The sequence below is a fragment of the Pseudophryne corroboree genome, chromosome 4 (genome assembly GCF_028390025.1).
Source record: "Pseudophryne corroboree isolate aPseCor3 chromosome 4, aPseCor3.hap2, whole genome shotgun sequence".
Taxonomy (NCBI): Eukaryota; Metazoa; Chordata; class Amphibia; order Anura; family Myobatrachidae; genus Pseudophryne; species Pseudophryne corroboree.
Genome location: NC_086447.1, coordinates 91328535 through 91352279, shown reverse-complemented (window position 1 = coordinate 91352279; position 23745 = coordinate 91328535). Strand labels below are relative to the sequence as shown.

Genomic DNA, 23745 nt, shown 5'->3' with positions numbered 1-23745 from the left:
TTTTATACTGATTTCAGAAATAGCATCCTCATTGTGTGAGGTGCAAAAAAATGTGGGGACAATTGCACCCTGTGTGAAATAGTAACTGTTTATTGCAATACAAACTAAAGACCAAAATATTTTCTAAAATGTATTTAATGTTTAGAGTGCTTAACAGTGTAGATATTCATATTATTTCATACTATAATGATAATGTTGCTAACCTGTGTCAGATATTTCCAACATTCCTCTTGAATGCAACATCCCTGTCTGAGTTTTCCGGCTGCTGATTTCGAGTGCAAGTCCTATATCAGGTTTAAGCAATTATTTAGCTAATATGTGATAACCATGTAAGGATTACAGGTAAAAAGGATTTCATGTTTTTTGAGTGTAGATACCCTTCAAGGTCTGCATAGCTAGCTGAGCAGACTCAACATTGAATTTGGTTGCTGGTCAAATATAACAATAAGCATTTTTGATCAGCAGTTATTGATTTAAAGTTTTGAAAATTGATTTGTAATTGGTGATCTTACATTTAAAAGATTTTTATGTCACCAGCCTATCATTACTTTGTATATATATATAGTAAATAAGTCTCCTATATACAATGTCTACGTTATGTATTATTGTAAGTAAAGTTTAAATGTTTGCATTTGAAATAAAGAAAGACTCTGGAGGGACTCGAACACAAGACCTTTGAATAACTACAACTTAATAGAAGTCCAATGCGCTGTCCATTGCACCACAGAGCCACTGATGTACCACGTTTTTGTATCAACATTACAATGTGCTGAATACTCTTATGTTTTAAATGACAATCTGTGATGAAACTAATCTTTTTATTTTTCTATTTTTTAAGTAGGCTGTAAAGAGAGTATCGTAGAGTGAGAGTCAAATTTTTGTAATGATTTCAGAAATAGCTCCCACTTTGTGTGAGGTGCAAATCAATATGGGGACAATTGCACCATGTCTGATTGAGTGTTTGTTGCAAAGAAACTGAAGACAGAAACATTTTGGTAACATTTATATAGGTTTTGTATTTTTACCAGTATAGATATTTATATTAATTTATATTATAATAATTACATGGCTATCGAGTGTCAGATATTTATAACATTGCTCCCAAATGCAACAGCTATGTCTGAGACTTCCTCTTGCTGTTTTCAAGTGCAAGTCCTATATCAGGTTTTAGCAATTGTGTAGGTTATTTGTAATACCCATATAAGGATTTTTTATGATTTTTGAGTGTACTGTAGATACACTTCAAGCTTTGTATTCCTACATGAGCAGACTCAACATAATATTTTGATTGCTGGTTAAAAATAACCATCCACATTTTTATTAACAGTTATTGATTTAAAGTATCTAAAATTGATTTGTAACTGGTCTTACATTTAAATGATTTTAATGTCACTAGCCTATAATTACTTTGTATATATATATATATATATATATATAGTAAATAAGTCTCCTGTATACAATGTCTACGTTATGTATTATTGTAAGTAAACTTTAAAACTTTGCATTTGAAACTAAAGAACGACTCTGGTGGGACTCGAACCCACAACCTTTGAATAACTACAACCTACTAGAAGTCCAATGCGCTATCCATTGCGCCACAGAGCCACTGATGTATCATATTTTTGCATCAACAGTACAATGTATTGAATACTCTTATGTTTTAAATGACACAATCTGTGATGAAACTAATCTTTTTATTTTTCTATTTTTTAAGTATGCTGTAAAGAGAGTATCGTAGAGTGAGAGTAAAATTTTTGTAATGATTTCAGAAATAGCTCCCACTTTGTGTGAGGTGCAAATCAATATGGGGACAATTGCACCATGTCTGATTGAGTGTTTGTTGCAAAGAAACTGAAGACAGAAACATTTTGGTAACAATTATATAGGTTTTATATTTTTACCAGTATAGATATTTATATTAATTTATATTATAATAATTACATGGCTATCGAGTGTCAGATATTTATAAAATTTCTCCCAAATGCAACAGCTATGTCTGAGTCTTCCTCTTGCTGTTTTAAAGTGCAAGTCCTATATCAGGTTTTAGCAATTGTGTAGGTTATTTGTAATACCCATCTAATGATTTTTTATGATTTTTGAGTGTACTGTAGATACACTTTAAGCTTTGTATTCCAACGTGAGCAGACTCAACATAATATTTTCATTGCTGGTTAAAAATAACCATCCACATTTTTATTACCAGTTATTGATTTAAAGTATCTAAAATTGATTTGTAACTGGTCTTACATTTAAATGATTTTTATGTCAACAGCCTATAATTACTTTGTATATATAGTGTATAGGTCTCCCATATACAATGTCTATGTTATGTATCATTTTAAGTAAATTTTAAATGTTTGCATTTGAAGCTAAAGAATGACTTTGGTGGGACTCGAACCCACAACATCTGAATAACTACAACCTACTAGAAGTCAAATGCGCTATCCATTGTGCCACAGAGCCACTGAGGCAGCAAGTGTTTGTATCGACAGTACAACTTGTAGAATACTTTCATGTTTTAAAAGCTACAATCTGTGATGAAACAAATCTATTATATCTTTATTTTTTTAGTAGGATGTATATACAGAGTATTGTAGAGTAAGAGCCAAAATTTTATACTGATTTCAGAAATAGCATCCTCATTGTGTGAGGTGCAAAAAAATGTGGGGACAATTGCACCCTGTGTGAAATAGTAACTGTTTATTGCAATACAAACTAAAGACCAAAATATTTTCTAAAATGTATTTAATGTTTAGAGTGCTTAACAGTGTAGATATTCCTATTATTTCATACTATAATGACAATGTTGCTAACCTGTGTCAGATATTTCCAACATTCCTCTTGAATGCAACATCCCTGTCTGAGTTTTCCGGCTGCTGATTTCGAATGCAAGTCCTATATCAGGTTTAAGCAATTATTTAGCTAATATGTGATAACCATGTAAGGATTACAGGTAAAAAGGATTTCATGTTTTTTGAGTGTAGATACCCTTCAAGGTCTGCATAGCTAGCTGAGCAGACTCAACATTGAATTTGGTTGCTGGTCAAATATAACAATAAGCATTTTTGATCAGCAGTTATTGATTTAAAGTTTCGAAAATTGATTTGTAATTGGTGATCTTACATTTAAAAGATTTTTATGTCACCAGCCTATCATTACTTTGTATATATATATAGTAAATAAGTCTCCTATATACAATGTCTACGTTATGTATTATTGTAAGTAAAGTTTAAATGTTTGCATTTGAAACTAAACAAAGACTCTGGAGGGAATCGAACACAAGAACTTTGAATAACTACAACCTACTAGAAGTCCAATGCACTGTCCATTGCACCACAGAGCCACTGATGTACCACGTTTTTGTATCAACATTACAATGTGTTGAATGCTCTTATGTTTTAAATGACAATCTGTGATGAAACTAATCTTTTTATTTTTCTATTTTTTAAGTAGGCTGTAAAGAGAGTATCGTAGAGTGAGAGTCAAATTTTTGTAATGATTTCAGAAATAGCTCCCACTTTGTGTGAGGTGCAAATCAATATGGGGACAATTGCACCATGTCTGATTGAGTGTTTGTTGCAAAGAAACTGAAGACAGAAACATTTTGGTAACATTTATATAGGTTTTGTATTTTTACCAGTATAGATATTTATATTAATTTATATTATAATAATTACATGGCTATCGAGTGTCAGATATTTATAACATTGCTCCCAAATGCAACAGCTATGTCTGAGTCTTCCTCTTGCTGTTTTCAAGTGCATGTCCTATATCAGGTTTTAGCAATTGTGTAGGTTATTTGTAATACCCATCTTAGGATTTTTTATGATTTTTGAGTGTACTGTAGATACACTTCAAGCTTTGTATTCCTACATGAGCAGACTCAACATAATATTTTGATTGCTGGTTAAAAATAACCATCCACATTTTTATTAACAGTTATTGATTTAAAGTATCTAAAATTGATTTGTAACTGGTCTTACATTTAAATGATTTTAATGTCACTAGCCTATCATTACTTTGTATATATATATAGTAAATAAGTCTCCTGTATACAATGTCTACGTTATGTATTATTGTAAGTAAACTTTAAATATTTGCATTTGAAACTAAAGAACGACTCTGGTGGGACTCGAACCCACAACCTTTGAATAACTACAACCTACTAGAAGTCGAATGCGCTATCCATTGCGCCACAGAGCCACTGATGTATCATATTTTTGCATCAACAGTACAATGTGTTGAATACTCTTATGTTTTAAATGACACAATCTGTGATGAAACTAATCTTTTTATTTTTCTATTTTTTAAGTATGCTGTAAAGAGAGTATCGTAGAGTGAGAGTAAAATTTTTGTAATGATTTCAGAAATAGCTCCCACTTTGTGTGAGGTGCAAATCAATATGGGGACAATTGCACCATGTCTGATTGAGTGTTTGTTGCAAAGAAACTGAAGACAGAAACATTTTGGTAACAATTATATAGGTTTTATATTTTTACCAGTATAGATATTTATATTAATTTATATTATAATAATTACATGGCTATCGAGTGTCAGATATTTATAAAATTTCTCCCAAATGCAACAGCTATTTCTGAGTCTTCCTCTTGCTGTTTTAAAGTGCAAGTCCTTTATCAGGTTTTAGCAATTGTGTAGGTTATTTGTAATACCCATCTAATGATTTTTTATGATTTTTGAGTGTACTGTAGATACACTTTAAGCTTTGTATTCCTACGTGAGCAGACTCAACATAATATTTTCATTGCTGGTTAAAAATAACCATCCACATTTTTATTACCAGTTATTGATTTAAAGTATCTAAAATTGATTTGTAACAGGTCTTACATTTAAATGATTTTTATGTCAACAGCCTATAATTACTTTGTATATATAGTATACAGGTCTCCCATATACAATGTCTATGTTATGTATCATTTTAAGTAAATTTTAAATGTTTGCATTTGAAGCTGAGGAATGACTCTGGTGGGACTCGAACCCACAACATCTGAATAACTACAACCTACTAGAAGTCAAATGAGCTATCCATTGTGCCACAGAGCCACTGAGGCAGCAAGCGTTTGTATCGACAGTACAACTTGTAGAATACTTTCATGTTTTAAAAGCTACAATCTGTGATGAAACAAATCTATTATATCTTTATTTTTTTAGTAGGATGTATATACAGAGTATTGTAGAGTAAGAGCCAAAATTTTATACTGATTTCAGAAATAGCATCCTCATTGTGTGAGGTGCAAAAAAATGTGGGGACAATTGCACCCTGTGTGAAATAGTAACTGTTTATTGCAATACAAACTAAAGACCAAAATATTTTCTAAAATGTATTTAATGTTTAGAGTGCTTAACAGTGTAGATATTCATCTTATTTCATACTATAATGATAATGTTGCTAACCTGTGTCAGATATTTCCAACATTCCTCTTGAATGCAACATCCCTGTCTGAGTTTTCCGGCTGCTGATTTCGAGTGCAAGTCCTATATCAGGTTTAAGCAATTATTTAGCTAATATGTGATAACCATGTAAGGATTACAGGTAAAAAGGATTTCATGTTTTTTGAGTGTAGATACCCTTCAAGGTCTGCATAGCTAGCTGAGCAGACTCAACATTGAATTTGGTTGCTGGTCAAATATAACAATAAGCATTTTTGATCAGCAGTTATTGATTTAAAGTTTCGAAAATTGATTTGTAATTGGTGATCTTACATTTAAAAGATTTTTATGTCACCAGCCTATCATTACTTTGTATATATATATAGTAAATAAGTCTCCTATATACAATGTCTACGTTATGTATTATTGTAAGTAAAGTTTAAATGTTTGCATTTGAAACTAAAGAAAGACTCTGGAGGGACTCGAACACAAGACCTTTGAATAACTACAACCTACTAGAAGTCCAATGCGCTGTCCATTGCACCACAGAGCCACTGATGTACCACGTTTTTGTATCAACATTACAATGTGTTGAATACTCTTATGTTTTAAATGACAATCTGTGATGAAACTAATCTTTTTATTTTTCTATTTTTTAAGTAGGCTGTAAAGAGAGTATCGTAGAGTGAGAGTCAAATTTTTGTAATGATTTCAGAAATAGCTCCCACTTTGTGTGAGGTGCAAATCAATATGGGGACAATTGCACCATGTCTGATTGAGTGTTTGTTGCAAAGAAACTGAAGACAGAAACATTTTGGTAACATTTATATAGGTTTTGTATTTTTACCAGTATAGATATTTATATTAATTTATATTATAATAATTACATGGCTATCGAGTGTCAGATATTTATAACATTGCTCCCAAATGCAACAGGTATGTCTGAGTCTTCCTCTTGCTGTTTTCAAGTGCAAGTCCTATATCAGGTTTTAGCAATTGTGTAGGTTATTTGTAATACCCATCTAAGGATTTTTTATGATTTTTGAGTGTACTGTAGATACACTTCAAGCTTTGTATTCCTACATGAGCAGACTCAACATAATATTTTGATTGCTGGTTAAAAATAACCATCCACATTTTTATTAACAGTTATTGATTTAAAGTATCTAAAATTGATTTGTAACTGGTCTTACATTTAAATGATTTTAATGTCACTAGCCTATCATTACTTTGTATATATATATATATATATATAGTAAATAAGTCTCCTGTATACAATGTCTACGTTATGTATCATTGTAAGTAAACTTTAAATCTTTGCATTTGAAACTAAAGAACGACTCTGGTGGTACTCGAACCCACAACCTTTGAATAACTACAACCTACTAGAAGTTGAATGCGCTATCCATTGCGTCACAGAGCCACTGATGTATCATATTTTTGCATCAACAGTACAATGTGTTGAATACTCTTATGTTTTAAATGACACAATCTGTGATGAAACTAATCTTTTTATTTTTCTATTTTTTAAGTATGCTGTAAAGAGAGTATCGTAGAGTGAGAGTAAAATTTTTGTAATGATTTCAGAAATAGCTCCCACTTTGTGTGAGGTGCAAATCAATATGGGGACAATTGCACCATGTCTGATTGAGTGTTTGTTGCAAAGAAACTGAAGACAGAAACATTTTGGTAACAATTATATAGGTTTTATATTTTTACCAGTATAGATATTTATATTAATTTATATTATAATAATTACATGGCTATCGAGTGTCAGATATTTATAAAATTTCTCCCAAATGCAACAGCTATGTCTGAGTCTTCCTCTTGCTGTTTTCAAGTGCAAGTCCTATATCAGGTTTTAGCAATTGTGTAGGTTATTTGTAATACCCATCTAATGATTTTTTATGATTTTTGAGTGTACTGTAGATACACTTTAAGCTTTGTATTCCTACGTGAGCAGACTCAACATAATATTTTCATTGCTGGTTAAAAATAACCATCCACATTTTTATTACCAGTTATTGATTTAAAGTATCTAAAATTGATTTGTAACTGGTCTTACATTTAAATGATTTTTATGTCAACAGCCTATAATTACTTTGTATATATAGTATACAGGTCTCCCATATACAATGTCTATGTTATGTATCATTTTAAGTAAATTTTAAATGTTTGCATTTGAAGCTAAAGAATGACTCTGGTGGGACTCGAACCCACAACATCTGAATAACTACAACCTACTAGAAGTCAAATGCGCGATCCATTGTGCCACAGAGCCACTGAGGCAGCAAGCGTTTCTATCGACAGTACAACTTGTAGAATACTTTCATGTTTTAAAAGCTACAATCTGTGATGAAACAAATCTATTATATCTTTATTTTTTTAGTAGGATGTATATACAGAGTATTGTAGAGTAAGAGCCAAAATTTTATACTGATTTCAGATATAGCATCCTCATTGTGTGAGGTGCAAAAAAATGTGGGGACAATTGCACCCTGTGTGAAATAGTAACTGTTTATTGCAATACAAACTAAAGACCAAAATATTTTCTAAAATGTATTTAATGTTTAGAGTGTTTAACAGTGTAGATATTCATATTATTTCATACTATAATGATAATGTTGCTAACCTGTGTCAGATATTTCCAACATTCCTCTTGAATGCAACATCCCTGTCTGAGTTTTCCGGCTGCTGATTTCGAGTGCAAGTCCTATATCAGGTTTAAGCAATTATTTAGCTAATATGTGATAACCATGTAAGGATTACAGGTAAAAAGGATTTCATGTTTTTTGAGTGTAGATACCCTTCAAGGTCTGCATAGCTAGCTGAGCAGACTCAACATTGAATTTGGTTGCTGGTCAAATATAACAATAAGCATTTTTGATCAGCAGTTATTGATTTAAAGTTTTGAAAATTGATTTGTAATTGGTGATCTTACATTTAAAAGATTTTTATGTCACCAGCCTATCATTACTTTGTATATATATATAGTAAATAAGTCTCCTATATACAATGTCTACGTTATGTATTATTGTAAGTAAAGTTTAAATGTTTGCATTTGAAATAAAGAAAGACTCTGGAGGGACTCGAACACAAGACCTTTGAATAACTACAACTTAATAGAAGTCCAATGCGCTGTCCATTGCACCACAGAGCCACTGATGTACCACGTTTTTGTATCAACATTACAATGTGCTGAATACTCTTATGTTTTAAATGACAATCTGTGATGAAACTAATCTTTTTATTTTTCTATTTTTTAAGTAGGCTGTAAAGAGAGTATCGTAGAGTGAGAGTCAAATTTTTGTAATGATTTCAGAAATAGCTCCCACTTTGTGTGAGGTGCAAATCAATATGGGGACAATTGCACCATGTCTGATTGAGTGTTTGTTGCAAAGAAACTGAAGACAGAAACATTTTGGTAACATTTATATAGGTTTTGTATTTTTACCAGTATAGATATTTATATTAATTTATATTATAATAATTACATGGCTATCAAGTGTCAGATATTTATAACATTGCTCCCAAATGCAACAGCTATGTCTGAGACTTCCTCTTGCTGTTTTCAAGTGCAAGTCCTATATCAGGTTTTAGCAATTGTGTAGGTTATTTGTAATACCCATCTAAGGATTTTTTATGATTTTTGAGTGTACTGTAGATACACTTCAAGCTTTGTATTCCTACATGAGCAGACTCAACATAATATTTTGATTGCTGGTTAAAAATAACCATCCACATTTTTATTAACAGTTATTGATTTAAAGTATCTAAAATTGATTTGTAACTGGTCTTACATTTAAATGATTTTAATGTCACTAGCCTATAATTACTTTGTATATATATATATATATATATATATAGTAAATAAGTCTCCTGTATACAATGTCTACGTTATGTATTATTGTAAGTAAACTTTAAAACTTTGCATTTGAAACTAAAGAACGACTCTGGTGGGACTCGAACCCACAACCTTTGAATAACTACAACCTACTAGAAGTCCAATGCGCTATCCATTGCGCCACAGAGCCACTGATGTATCATATTTTTGCATCAACAGTACAATGTATTGAATACTCTTATGTTTTAAATGACACAATCTGTGATGAAACTAATCTTTTTATTTTTCTATTTTTTAAGTATGCTGTAAAGAGAGTATCGTAGAGTGAGAGTAAAATTTTTGTAATGATTTCAGAAATAGCTCCCACTTTGTGTGAGGTGCAAATCAATATGGGGACAATTGCACCATGTCTGATTGAGTGTTTGTTGCAAAGAAACTGAAGACAGAAACATTTTGGTAACAATTATATAGGTTTTATATTTTTACCAGTATAGATATTTATATTAATTTATATTATAATAATTACATGGCTATCGAGTGTCAGATATTTATAAAATTTCTCCCAAATGCAACAGCTATGTCTGAGTCTTCCTCTTGCTGTTTTAAAGTGCAAGTCCTATATCAGGTTTTAGCAATTGTGTAGGTTATTTGTAATACCCATCTAATGATTTTTTATGATTTTTGAGTGTACTGTAGATACACTTTAAGCTTTGTATTCCAACGTGAGCAGACTCAACATAATATTTTCATTGCTGGTTAAAAATAACCATCCACATTTTTATTACCAGTTATTGATTTAAAGTATCTAAAATTGATTTGTAACTGGTCTTACATTTAAATGATTTTTATGTCAACAGCCTATAATTACTTTGTATATATAGTGTATAGGTCTCCCATATACAATGTCTATGTTATGTATCATTTTAAGTAAATTTTAAATGTTTGCATTTGAAGCTAAAGAATGACTTTGGTGGGACTCGAACCCACAACATCTGAATAACTACAACCTACTAGAAGTCAAATGCGCTATCCATTGTGCCACAGAGCCACTGAGGCAGCAAGTGTTTGTATCGACAGTACAACTTGTAGAATACTTTCATGTTTTAAAAGCTACAATCTGTGATGAAACAAATCTATTATATCTTTATTTTTTTAGTAGGATGTATATACAGAGTATTGTAGAGTAAGAGCCAAAATTTTATACTGATTTCAGAAATAGCATCCTCATTGTGTGAGGTGCAAAAAAATGTGGGGACAATTGCACCCTGTGTGAAATAGTAACTGTTTATTGCAATACAAACTAAAGACCAAAATATTTTCTAAAATGTATTTAATGTTTAGAGTGCTTAACAGTGTAGATATTCCTATTATTTCATACTATAATGACAATGTTGCTAACCTGTGTCAGATATTTCCAACATTCCTCTTGAATGCAACATCCCTGTCTGAGTTTTCCGGCTGCTGATTTCGAATGCAAGTCCTATATCAGGTTTAAGCAATTATTTAGCTAATATGTGATAACCATGTAAGGATTACAGGTAAAAAGGATTTCATGTTTTTTGAGTGTAGATACCCTTCAAGGTCTGCATAGCTAGCTGAGCAGACTCAACATTGAATTTGGTTGCTGGTCAAATATAACAATAAGCATTTTTGATCAGCAGTTATTGATTTAAAGTTTCGAAAATTGATTTGTAATTGGTGATCTTACATTTAAAAGATTTTTATGTCACCAGCCTATCATTACTTTGTATATATATATAGTAAATAAGTCTCCTATATACAATGTCTACGTTATGTATTATTGTAAGTAAAGTTTAAATGTTTGCATTTGAAACTAAACAAAGACTCTGGAGGGAATCGAACACAAGAACTTTGAATAACTACAACCTACTAGAAGTCCAATGCACTGTCCATTGCACCACAGAGCCACTGATGTACCACGTTTTTGTATCAACATTACAATGTGTTGAATGCTCTTATGTTTTAAATGACAATCTGTGATGAAACTAATCTTTTTATTTTTCTATTTTTTAAGTAGGCTGTAAAGAGAGTATCGTAGAGTGAGAGTCAAATTTTTGTAATGATTTCAGAAATAGCTCCCACTTTGTGTGAGGTGCAAATCAATATGGGGACAATTGCACCATGTCTGATTGAGTGTTTGTTGCAAAGAAACTGAAGACAGAAACATTTTGGTAACATTTATATAGGTTTTGTATTTTTACCAGTATAGATATTTATATTAATTTATATTATAATAATTACATGGCTATCGAGTGTCAGATATTTATAACATTGCTCCCAAATGCAACAGCTATGTCTGAGTCTTCCTCTTGCTGTTTTCAAGTGCATGTCCTATATCAGGTTTTAGCAATTGTGTAGGTTATTTGTAATACCCATCTTAGGATTTTTTATGATTTTTGAGTGTACTGTAGATACACTTCAAGCTTTGTATTCCTACATGAGCAGACTCAACATAATATTTTGATTGCTGGTTAAAAATAACCATCCACATTTTTATTAACAGTTATTGATTTAAAGTATCTAAAATTGATTTGTAACTGGTCTTACATTTAAATGATTTTAATGTCACTAGCCTATCATTACTTTGTATATATATATAGTAAATAAGTCTCCTGTATACAATGTCTACGTTATGTATTATTGTAAGTAAACTTTAAATATTTGCATTTGAAACTAAAGAACGACTCTGGTGGGACTCGAACCCACAACCTTTGAATAACTACAACCTACTAGAAGTCGAATGCGCTATCCATTGCGCCACAGAGCCACTGATGTATCATATTTTTGCATCAACAGTACAATGTGTTGAATACTCTTATGTTTTAAATGACACAATCTGTGATGAAACTAATCTTTTTATTTTTCTATTTTTTAAGTATGCTGTAAAGAGAGTATCGTAGAGTGAGAGTAAAATTTTTGTAATGATTTCAGAAATAGCTCCCACTTTGTGTGAGGTGCAAATCAATATGGGGACAATTGCACCATGTCTGATTGAGTGTTTGTTGCAAAGAAACTGAAGACAGAAACATTTTGGTAACAATTATATAGGTTTTATATTTTTACCAGTATAGATATTTATATTAATTTATATTATAATAATTACATGGCTATCGAGTGTCAGATATTTATAAAATTTCTCCCAAATGCAACAGCTATTTCTGAGTCTTCCTCTTGCTGTTTTAAAGTGCAAGTCCTTTATCAGGTTTTAGCAATTGTGTAGGTTATTTGTAATACCCATCTAATGATTTTTTATGATTTTTGAGTGTACTGTAGATACACTTTAAGCTTTGTATTCCTACGTGAGCAGACTCAACATAATATTTTCATTGCTGGTTAAAAATAACCATCCACATTTTTATTACCAGTTATTGATTTAAAGTATCTAAAATTGATTTGTAACAGGTCTTACATTTAAATGATTTTTATGTCAACAGCCTATAATTACTTTGTATATATAGTATACAGGTCTCCCATATACAATGTCTATGTTATGTATCATTTTAAGTAAATTTTAAATGTTTGCATTTGAAGCTGAGGAATGACTCTGGTGGGACTCGAACCCACAACATCTGAATAACTACAACCTACTAGAAGTCAAATGAGCTATCCATTGTGCCACAGAGCCACTGAGGCAGCAAGCGTTTGTATCGACAGTACAACTTGTAGAATACTTTCATGTTTTAAAAGCTACAATCTGTGATGAAACAAATCTATTATATCTTTATTTTTTTAGTAGGATGTATATACAGAGTATTGTAGAGTAAGAGCCAAAATTTTATACTGATTTCAGAAATAGCATCCTCATTGTGTGAGGTGCAAAAAAATGTGGGGACAATTGCACCCTGTGTGAAATAGTAACTGTTTATTGCAATACAAACTAAAGACCAAAATATTTTCTAAAATGTATTTAATGTTTAGAGTGCTTAACAGTGTAGATATTCATCTTATTTCATACTATAATGATAATGTTGCTAACCTGTGTCAGATATTTCCAACATTCCTCTTGAATGCAACATCCCTGTCTGAGTTTTCCGGCTGCTGATTTCGAGTGCAAGTCCTATATCAGGTTTAAGCAATTATTTAGCTAATATGTGATAACCATGTAAGGATTACAGGTAAAAAGGATTTCATGTTTTTTGAGTGTAGATACCCTTCAAGGTCTGCATAGCTAGCTGAGCAGACTCAACATTGAATTTGGTTGCTGGTCAAATATAACAATAAGCATTTTTGATCAGCAGTTATTGATTTAAAGTTTCGAAAATTGATTTGTAATTGGTGATCTTACATTTAAAAGATTTTTATGTCACCAGCCTATCATTACTTTGTATATATATATAGTAAATAAGTCTCCTATATACAATGTCTACGTTATGTATTATTGTAAGTAAAGTTTAAATGTTTGCATTTGAAACTAAAGAAAGACTCTGGAGGGACTCGAACACAAGACCTTTGAATAACTACAACCTACTAGAAGTCCAATGCGCTGTCCATTGCACCACAGAGCCACTGATGTACCACGTTTTTGTATCAACATTACAATGTGTTGAATACTCTTATGTTTTAAATGACAATCTGTGATGAAACTAATCTTTTTATTTTTCTATTTTTTAAGTAGGCTGTAAAGAGAGTATCGTAGAGTGAGAGTCAAATTTTTGTAATGATTTCAGAAATAGCTCCCACTTTGTGTGAGGTGCAAATCAATATGGGGACAATTGCACCATGTCTGATTGAGTGTTTGTTGCAAAGAAACTGAAGACAGAAACATTTTGGTAACATTTATATAGGTTTTGTATTTTTACCAGTATAGATATTTATATTAATTTATATTATAATAATTACATGGCTATCGAGTGTCAGATATTTATAACATTGCTCCCAAATGCAACAGGTATGTCTGAGTCTTCCTCTTGCTGTTTTCAAGTGCAAGTCCTATATCAGGTTTTAGCAATTGTGTAGGTTATTTGTAATACCCATCTAAGGATTTTTTATGATTTTTGAGTGTACTGTAGATACACTTCAAGCTTTGTATTCCTACATGAGCAGACTCAACATAATATTTTGATTGCTGGTTAAAAATAACCATCCACATTTTTATTAACAGTTATTGATTTAAAGTATCTAAAATTGATTTGTAACTGGTCTTACATTTAAATGATTTTAATGTCACTAGCCTATCATTACTTTGTATATATATATATATATATATATAGTAAATAAGTCTCCTGTATACAATGTCTACGTTATGTATCATTGTAAGTAAACTTTAAATCTTTGCATTTGAAACTAAAGAACGACTCTGGTGGTACTCGAACCCACAACCTTTGAATAACTACAACCTACTAGAAGTTGAATGCGCTATCCATTGCGTCACAGAGCCACTGATGTATCATATTTTTGCATCAACAGTACAATGTGTTGAATACTCTTATGTTTTAAATGACACAATCTGTGATGAAACTAATCTTTTTATTTTTCTATTTTTTAAGTATGCTGTAAAGAGAGTATCGTAGAGTGAGAGTAAAATTTTTGTAATGATTTCAGAAATAGCTCCCACTTTGTGTGAGGTGCAAATCAATATGGGGACAATTGCACCATGTCTGATTGAGTGTTTGTTGCAAAGAAACTGAAGACAGAAACATTTTGGTAACAATTATATAGGTTTTATATTTTTACCAGTATAGATATTTATATTAATTTATATTATAATAATTACATGGCTATCGAGTGTCAGATATTTATAAAATTTCTCCCAAATGCAACAGCTATGTCTGAGTCTTCCTCTTGCTGTTTTCAAGTGCAAGTCCTATATCAGGTTTTAGCAATTGTGTAGGTTATTTGTAATACCCATCTAATGATTTTTTATGATTTTTGAGTGTACTGTAGATACACTTTAAGCTTTGTATTCCTACGTGAGCAGACTCAACATAATATTTTCATTGCTGGTTAAAAATAACCATCCACATTTTTATTACCAGTTATTGATTTAAAGTATCTAAAATTGATTTGTAACTGGTCTTACATTTAAATGATTTTTATGTCAACAGCCTATAATTACTTTGTATATATAGTATACAGGTCTCCCATATACAATGTCTATGTTATGTATCATTTTAAGTAAATTTTAAATGTTTGCATTTGAAGCTAAAGAATGACTCTGGTGGGACTCGAACCCACAACATCTGAATAACTACAACCTACTAGAAGTCAAATGCGCGATCCATTGTGCCACAGAGCCACTGAGGCAGCAAGCGTTTCTATCGACAGTACAACTTGTAGAATACTTTCATGTTTTAAAAGCTACAATCTGTGATGAAACAAATCTATTATATCTTTATTTTTTTAGTAGGATGTATATACAGAGTATTGTAGAGTAAGAGCCAAAATTTTATACTGATTTCAGATATAGCATCCTCATTGTGTGAGGTGCAAAAAAATGTGGGGACAATTGCACCCTGTGTGAAATAGTAACTGTTTATTGCAATACAAACTAAAGACCAAAATATTTTCTAAAATGTATTTAATGTTTAGAGTGTTTAACAGTGTAGATATTCATATTATTTCATACTATAATGATAATGTTGCTAACCTGTGTCAGATATTTCCAACATTCCTCTTGAATGCAACATCCCTGTCTGAGTTTTCCGGCTGCTGATTTCGAGTGCAAGTCCTATATCAGGTTTAAGCAATTATTTAGCTAATATGTGATAACCATGTAAGGATTACAGGTAAAAAGGATTTCATGTTTTTTGAGTGTAGATACCCTTCAAGGTCTGCATAGCTAGCTGAGCAGACTCAACATTGAATTTGGTTGCTGGTCAAATATAACAATAAGCATTTTTGATCAGCAGTTATTGATTTAAAGTTTTGAAAATTGATTTGTAATTGGTGATCTTACATTTAAAAGATTTTTATGTCACCAGCCTATCATTACTTTGTATATATATATAGTAAATAAGTCTCCTATATACAATGTCTACGTTATGTATTATTGTAAGTAAAGTTTAAATGTTTGGATTTGAAATAAAGAAAGACTCTGGAGGGACTCGAACACAAGACCTTTGAATAACTACAACTTAATAGAAGTCCAATGCGCTGTCCATTGCACCACAGAGCCACTGATGTACCACGTTTTTGTATCAACATTACAATGTGCTGAATACTCTTATGTTTTAAATGACAATCTGTGATGAAACTAATCTTTTTATTTTTCTATTTTTTAAGTAGGCTGTAAAGAGAGTATCGTAGAGTGAGAGTCAAATTTTTGTAATGATTTCAGAAATAGCTCCCACTTTGTGTGAGGTGCAAATCAATATGGGGACAATTGCACCATGTCTGATTGAGTGTTTGTTGCAAAGAAACTGAAGACAGAAACATTTTGGTAACATTTATATAGGTTTTGTATTTTTACCAGTATAGATATTTATATTAATTTATATTATAATAATTACATGGCTATCGAGTGTCAGATATTTATAACATTGCTCCCAAATGCAACAGCTATGTCTGAGTCTTCCTCTTGCTGTTTTCAAGTGCAAGTCCTATATCAGGTTTTAGCAATTGTGTAGGTTATTTGTAATACCCATCTAAGGATTTTTTATGATTTTTGAGTGTACTGTAGATACACTTCAAGCTTTGTATTCCTACATGAGCAGACTCAACATAATATTTTGATTGCTGGTTAAAAATAACCATCCACATTTTTATTAACAGTTATTGATTTAAAGTATCTAAAATTGATTTGTAACTGGTCTTACATTTAAATGATTTTAATGTCACTAGCCTATAATTACTTTGTATATATATATATATATATATATATATATAGTAAATAAGTCTCCTGTATACAATGTCTACGTTATGTATTATTGTAAGTAAACTTTAAAACTTTGCATTTGAAACTAAAGAACGACTCTGGTGGGACTCGAACCCACAACCTTTGAATAACTACAACCTACTAGAAGTCCAATGCGCTATCCATTGCGCCACAGAGCCACTGATGTATCATATTTTTGCATCAACAGTACAATGTGTTGAATACTCTTATGTTTTAAATGACACAATCTGTGATGAAACTAATCTTTTTATTTTTCTATTTTTTAAGTATGCTGTAAAGAGAGTATCGTAGAGTGAGAGTAAAATTTTTGTAATGATTTCAGAAATAGCTCCCACTTTGTGTGAGGTGCAAATCAATATGGGGACAATTGCACCATGTCTGATTGAGTGTTTGTTGCAAAGAAACTGAAGACAGAAACATTTTGGTAACAATTATATAGGTTTTATATTTTTACCAGTATAGATATTTATATTAATTTATATTATAATAATTACATGGCTATCGAGTGTCAGATATTTATAAAATTTCTCCCAAATGCAACAGCTATGTCTGAGTCTTCCTCTTGCTGTTTTAAAGTGCAAGTCCTATATCAGGTTTTAGCAATTGTGTAGGTTATTTGTAATACCCATCTAATGATTTTTTATGATTTTTGAGTGTACTGTAGATACACTTTAAGCTTTGTATTCCAACGTGAGCAGACTCAACATAATATTTTCATTGCTGGTTAAAAATAACCATCCACATTTTTATTACCAGTTATTGATTTAAAGTATCTAAAATTGATTTGTAACTGGTCTTACATTTAAATGATTTTTATGTCAACAGCCTATAATTACTTTGTATATATAGTGTATAGGTCTCCCATATACAATGTCTATGTTATGTATCATTTTAAGTAAATTTTAAATGTTTGCATTTGAAGCTAAAGAATGACTTTGGTGGGACTCGAACCCACAACATCTGAATAACTACAACCTACTAGAAGTCAAATGCGCTATCCATTGTGCCACAGAGCCACTGAGGCAGCAAGTGTTTGTATCGACAGTACAACTTGTAGAATACTTTCATGTTTTAAAAGCTACAATCTGTGATGAAACAAATCTATTATATCTTTATTTTTTTAGTAGGATGTATATACAGAGTATTGTAGAGTAAGAGCCAAAATTTTATACTGATTTCAGAAATAGCATCCTCATTGTGTGAGGTGCAAAAAAATGTGGGGACAATTGCACCCTGTGTGAAATAGTAACTGTTTATTGCAATACAAACTAAAGACCAAAATATTTTCTAAAATGTATTTAATGTTTAGAGTGCTTAACAGTGTAGATATTCCTATTATTTCATACTATAATGACAATGTTGCTAACCTGTGTCAGATATTTCCAACATTCCTCTTGAATGCAACATCCCTGTCTGAGTTTTCCGGCTGCTGATTTCGAATGCAAGTCCTATATCAGGTTTAAGCAATTATTTAGCTAATATGTGATAACCATGTAAGGATTACAGGTAAAAAGGATTTCATGTTTTTTGAGTGTAGATACCCTTCAAGGTCTGCATAGCTAGCTGAGCAGACTCAACATTGAATTTGGTTGCTGGTCAAATATAACAATAAGCATTTTTGATCAGCAGTTATTGATTTAAAGTTTCGAAAATTGATTTGTAATTGGTGATCTTACATTTAAAAGATTTTTATGTCACCAGCCTATCATTACTTTGTATATATATATAGTAAATAAGTCTCCTATATACAATGTCTACGTTATGTATTATTGTAAGTAAAGTTTAAATGTTTGCATTTGAAACTAAAGAAAGACTCTGGAGGGAATCGAACACAAGAACTTTGAATAACTACAACCTACTAGAAGTCCAATGCGCTGTCCATTGCACCACAGAGCCACTGATGTACCACGTTTTTGTATCAACATTACAATGTGTTGAATGCTCTTATGTTTTAAATGACAATCTGTGATGAAACTAATCTTTTTATTTTTCTATTTTTTAAGTAGGCTGTAAAGAGAGTATCGTAGAGTGAGAGTCAAATTTTTGTAATGATTTCAGAAATAGCTCCCACTTTGTGTGAGGTGCAAATCAATATGGGGACAATTGCACCATGTCTGATTGAGTGTTTGTTGCAAAGAAACTGAAGACAGAAACATTTTGGTAACATTTATATAGGTTTTGTATTTTTACCAGTATAGATATTTATATTAATTTATATTATAATAATTACATGGCTATCGAGTGTCAGATATTTATAACATTGCTCCCAAATGCAACAGCTATGTCTGAGTCTTCCTCTTGCTGTTTTCAAGTGCAAGTCCTATATCAGGTTTTAGCAATTGTGTAGGTTATTTGTAATACCCATCTTAGGATTTTTTATGATTTTTGAGTGTACTGTAGATACACTTCAAGCTTTGTATTCCTACATGAGCAGACTCAACATAATATTTTGATTGCTGGTTAAAAATAACCATCCACATTTTTATTAACAGTTATTGATTTAAAGTATCTAAAATTGATTTGTAACTGGTCTTACATTTAAATGATTTTAATGTCACTAGCCTATCATTACTTTGTATATATATATAGTAAATAAGTCTCCTGTATACAATGTCTACGTTATGTATTATTGTAAGTAAACTTTAAATATTTGCATTTGAAACTGAAGAACGACTCTGGTGGGACTCGAACCCACAACCTTTGAATAACTACAACCTACTAGAAGTCGAATGCGCTATCCATTGCGCCACAGAGCCACTGATGTATCATATTTTTGCATCAACAGTACAATGTGTTGAATACTCTTATGTTTTAAATGACACAATCTGTGATGAAACTAATCTTTTTATTTTTCTATTTTTTAAGTATGCTGTAAAGAGAGTATCGTAGAGTGAGAGTAAAATTTTTGTAATGATTTCAGAAATAGCTCCCACTTTGTGTGAGGTGCAAATCAATATGGGGACAATTGCACCATGTCTGATTGAGTGTTTGTTGCAAAGAAACTGAAGACAGAAACATTTTGGTAACAATTATATAGGTTTTATATTTTTACCAGTATAGATATTTATATTAATTTATATTATAATAATTACATGGCTATCGAGTGTCAGATATTTATAAAATTTCTCCCAAATGCAACAGCTATTTCTGAGTCTTCCTCTTGCTGTTTTAAAGTGCAAGTCCTATATCAGGTTTTAGCAATTGTGTAGGTTATTTGTAATACCCATCTAATGATTTTTTATGATTTTTAAGTGTACTGTAGATACACTTTAAGCTTTGTATTCCTACGTGAGCAGACTCAACATAATATTTTCATTGCTGGTTAAAAATAACCATCCACATTTTTATTACCAGTTATTGATTTAAAGTATCTAAAATTGATTTGTAACTGGTCTTACATTTAAATGATTTTTATGTCAACAGCCTATAATTACTTTATATATATAGTATACAGGTCTCCCATATACAATGTCTATGTTATGTATCATTTTAAGTAAATTTTAAATGTTTGCATTTGAAGCTGAGGAATGACTCTGGTGGGACTCGAACCCACAACATCTGAATAACTACAACCTACTAGAAGTCAAATGAGCTATCCATTGTGCCACAGAGCCACTGAGGCAGCAAGCGTTTGTATCGACAGTACAACTTGTAGAATACTTTCATGTTTTAAAAGCTACAATCTGTGATGAAACAAATCTATTATATCTTTATTTTTTTAGTAGGATGTATATACAGAGTATTGTAGAGTAAGAGCCAAAATTTTATACTGATTTCAGAAATAGCATCCTCATTGTGTGAGGTGCAAAAAAATGTGGGGACAATTGCACCCTGTGTGAAATAGTAACTGTTTATTGCAATACAAACTAAAGACCAAAATATTTTCTAAAATGTATTTAATGTTTAGAGTGCTTAACAGTGTAGATATTCATCTTATTTCATACTATAATGATAATGTTGCTAACCTGTGTCAGATATTTCCAACATTCCTCTTGAATGCAACATCCCTGTCTGAGTTTTCCGGCTGCTGATTTCGAGTGCAAGTCCTATATCAGGTTTAAGCAATTATTTAGCTAATATGTGATAACCATGTAAGGATTACAGGTAAAAAGGATTTCATGTTTTTTGAGTGTAGATACCCTTCAAGGTCTGCATAGCTAGCTGAGCAGACTCAACATTGAATTTGGTTGCTGGTCAAATATAACAATAAGCATTTTTGATCAGCAGTTATTGATTTAAAGTTTCGAAAATTGATTTGTAATTGGTGATCTTACATTTAAAAGATTTTTATGTCACCAGCCTATCATTACTTTGTATATATATATAGTAAATAAGTCTCCTATATACAATGTCTACGTTATGTATTATTGTAAGTAAAGTTTAAATGTTTGCATTTGAAACTAAAGAAAGACTCTGGAGGGACTCGAACACAAGACCTTTGAATAACTACAACTTACTAGAAGTCCAATGCGCTGTCCATTGCACCACAGAGCCACTGATGTACCACGTTTTTGTATCAACATTACAATGTGTTGAATACTCTTATGTTTTAAATGACAATCTGTGATGAAACTAATCTTTTTATTTTTCTATTTTTTAAGTAGGCTGTAAAGAGAGTATCGTAGAGTGAGAGTCAAATTTTTGTAATGATTTCAGAAATAGCTCCCACTTTGTGTGAGGTGCAAATCAATATGGGGACAATTGCACCATGTCTGATTGAGTGTTTGTTGCAAAGAAACTGAAGACAGAAACATTTTGGTAACATTTATATAGGTTTTGTATTTTTACCAGTATAGATATTTATATTAATTTATATTATAATAATTACATGGCTATCGAGTGTCAGATATTTATAACATTGCTCCCAAATGCAACAGGTATGTCTGAGTCTTCCTCTTGCTGTTTTCAAGTGCAAGTCCTATATCAGGTTTTAGCAATTGTGTAGGTTATTTGTAATACCCATCTAAGGATTTTTTATGATTTTTGAGTGTACTGTAGATACACTTCAAGCTTTGTATTCCTACATGAGCAGACTCAACATAATATTTTGATTGCTGGTTAAAAATAACCATCCACATTTTTATTAACAGTTATTGATTTAAAGTATCTAAAATTGATTTGTAACTGGTCTTACATTTAAATGATTTTAATGTCACTAGCCTATCATTACTTTGTATATATATATATATATATATATATATATATAGTAAATAAGTCTCCTGTATACAATGTCTACGTTATGTATTATTGTAAGTAAACTTTAAAACTTTGCATTTGAAACTAAAGAACGACTCTGGTGGGACTCGAACCCACAACCTTTGAATAACTACAACCTACTAGAAGTCCAATGCGCTATCCATTGCGCCACAGAGCCACTGATGTATCATATTTTTGCATCAACAGTACAATGTGTTGAATACTCTTATGTTTTAAATGACACAATCTGTGATGAAACTAATCTTTTTATTTTTCTATTTTTTAAGTATGCTGTAAAGAGAGTATCGTAGAGTGAGAGTAAAATTTTTGTAATGATTTCAGAAATAGCTCCCACTTTGTGTGAGGTGCAAATCAATATGGGGACAATTGCACCATGTCTGATTGAGTGTTTGTTGCAAAGAAACTGAAGACAGAAACATTTTGGTAACAATTATATAGGTTTTATATTTTTACCAGTATAGATATTTATATTAATTTATATTATAATAATTACATGGCTATCGAGTGTCAGATATTTATAAAATTTCTCCCAAATGCAACAGCTATGTCTGAGTCTTCCTCTTGCTGTTTTAAAGTGCAAGTCCTATATCAGGTTTTAGCAATTGTGTAGGTTATTTGTAATACCCATCTAATGATTTTTTATGATTTTTGAGTGTACTGTAGATACACTTTAAGCTTTGTATTCCAACGTGAGCAGACTCAACATAATATTTTCATTGCTGGTTAAAAATAACCATCCACATTTTTATTACCAGTTATTGATTTAAAGTATCTAAAATTGATTTGTAACTGGTCTTACATTTAAATGATTTTTATGTCAACAGCCTATAATTACTTTGTATATATAGTGTATAGGTCTCCCATATACAATGTCTATGTTATGTATCATTTTAAGTAAATTTTAAATGTTTGCATTTGAAGCTAAAGAATGACTTTGGTGGGACTCGAACCCACAACATCTGAATAACTACAACCTACTAGAAGTCAAATGCGCTATCCATTGTGCCACAGAGCCACTGAGGCAGCAAGTGTTTGTATCGACAGTACAACTTGTAGAATACTTTCATGTTTTAAAAGCTACAATCTGTGATGAAACAAATCTATTATATCTTTATTTTTTTAGTAGGATGTATATACAGAGTATTGTAGAGTAAGAGCCAAAATTTTATACTGATTTCAGAAATAGCATCCTCATTGTGTGAGGTGCAAAAAAATGTGGGGACAATTGCACCCTGTGTGAAATAGTAACTGTTTATTGCAATACAAACTAAAGACCAAAATATTTTCTAAAATGTATTTAATGTTTAGAGTGCTTAACAGTGTAGATATTCCTATTATTTCATACTATAATGACAATGTTGCTAACCTGTGTCAGATATTTCCAACATTCCTCTTGAATGCAACATCCCTGTCTGAGTTTTCCGGCTGCTGATTTCGAATG

At 31.3% G+C, this 23745-nt stretch overlaps 7 non-coding genes across 7 annotated transcripts; all 7 read right to left on the bottom strand.

The window, feature by feature from the left end:
* Window positions 1-1519: 1519 nt before the first annotated feature.
* On the bottom strand, window positions 1520-1605 carry TRNAR-UCU (transfer RNA arginine (anticodon UCU)). The gene is given in 2 exon segments: window positions 1520-1555; window positions 1569-1605. It is a non-coding gene; the product is annotated as a tRNA-Arg (tRNA).
* Window positions 1606-4117: 2512 nt separating this feature from the next.
* TRNAR-UCU (transfer RNA arginine (anticodon UCU)) lies at window positions 4118-4203 on the bottom strand. Its single transcript is given in 2 exon segments — window positions 4118-4153; window positions 4167-4203. It is a non-coding gene; the product is annotated as a tRNA-Arg (tRNA).
* Window positions 4204-9336: 5133 nt separating this feature from the next.
* Window positions 9337-9422, bottom strand: TRNAR-UCU (transfer RNA arginine (anticodon UCU)). Its single transcript is given in 2 exon segments — window positions 9337-9372; window positions 9386-9422. It is a non-coding gene; the product is annotated as a tRNA-Arg (tRNA).
* Window positions 9423-11934: 2512 nt separating this feature from the next.
* TRNAR-UCU (transfer RNA arginine (anticodon UCU)) lies at window positions 11935-12020 on the bottom strand. The gene is given in 2 exon segments: window positions 11935-11970; window positions 11984-12020. It is a non-coding gene; the product is annotated as a tRNA-Arg (tRNA).
* Window positions 12021-17159: 5139 nt separating this feature from the next.
* On the bottom strand, window positions 17160-17245 carry TRNAR-UCU (transfer RNA arginine (anticodon UCU)). Its single transcript is given in 2 exon segments — window positions 17160-17195; window positions 17209-17245. It is a non-coding gene; the product is annotated as a tRNA-Arg (tRNA).
* Window positions 17246-19757: 2512 nt separating this feature from the next.
* On the bottom strand, window positions 19758-19843 carry TRNAR-UCU (transfer RNA arginine (anticodon UCU)). Its single transcript is given in 2 exon segments — window positions 19758-19793; window positions 19807-19843. It is a non-coding gene; the product is annotated as a tRNA-Arg (tRNA).
* A 2532-nt stretch (window positions 19844-22375) lies between these two features.
* Window positions 22376-22461, bottom strand: TRNAR-UCU (transfer RNA arginine (anticodon UCU)). The gene is given in 2 exon segments: window positions 22376-22411; window positions 22425-22461. It is a non-coding gene; the product is annotated as a tRNA-Arg (tRNA).
* Between the last annotated feature and the right edge of the window lie 1284 nt (window positions 22462-23745).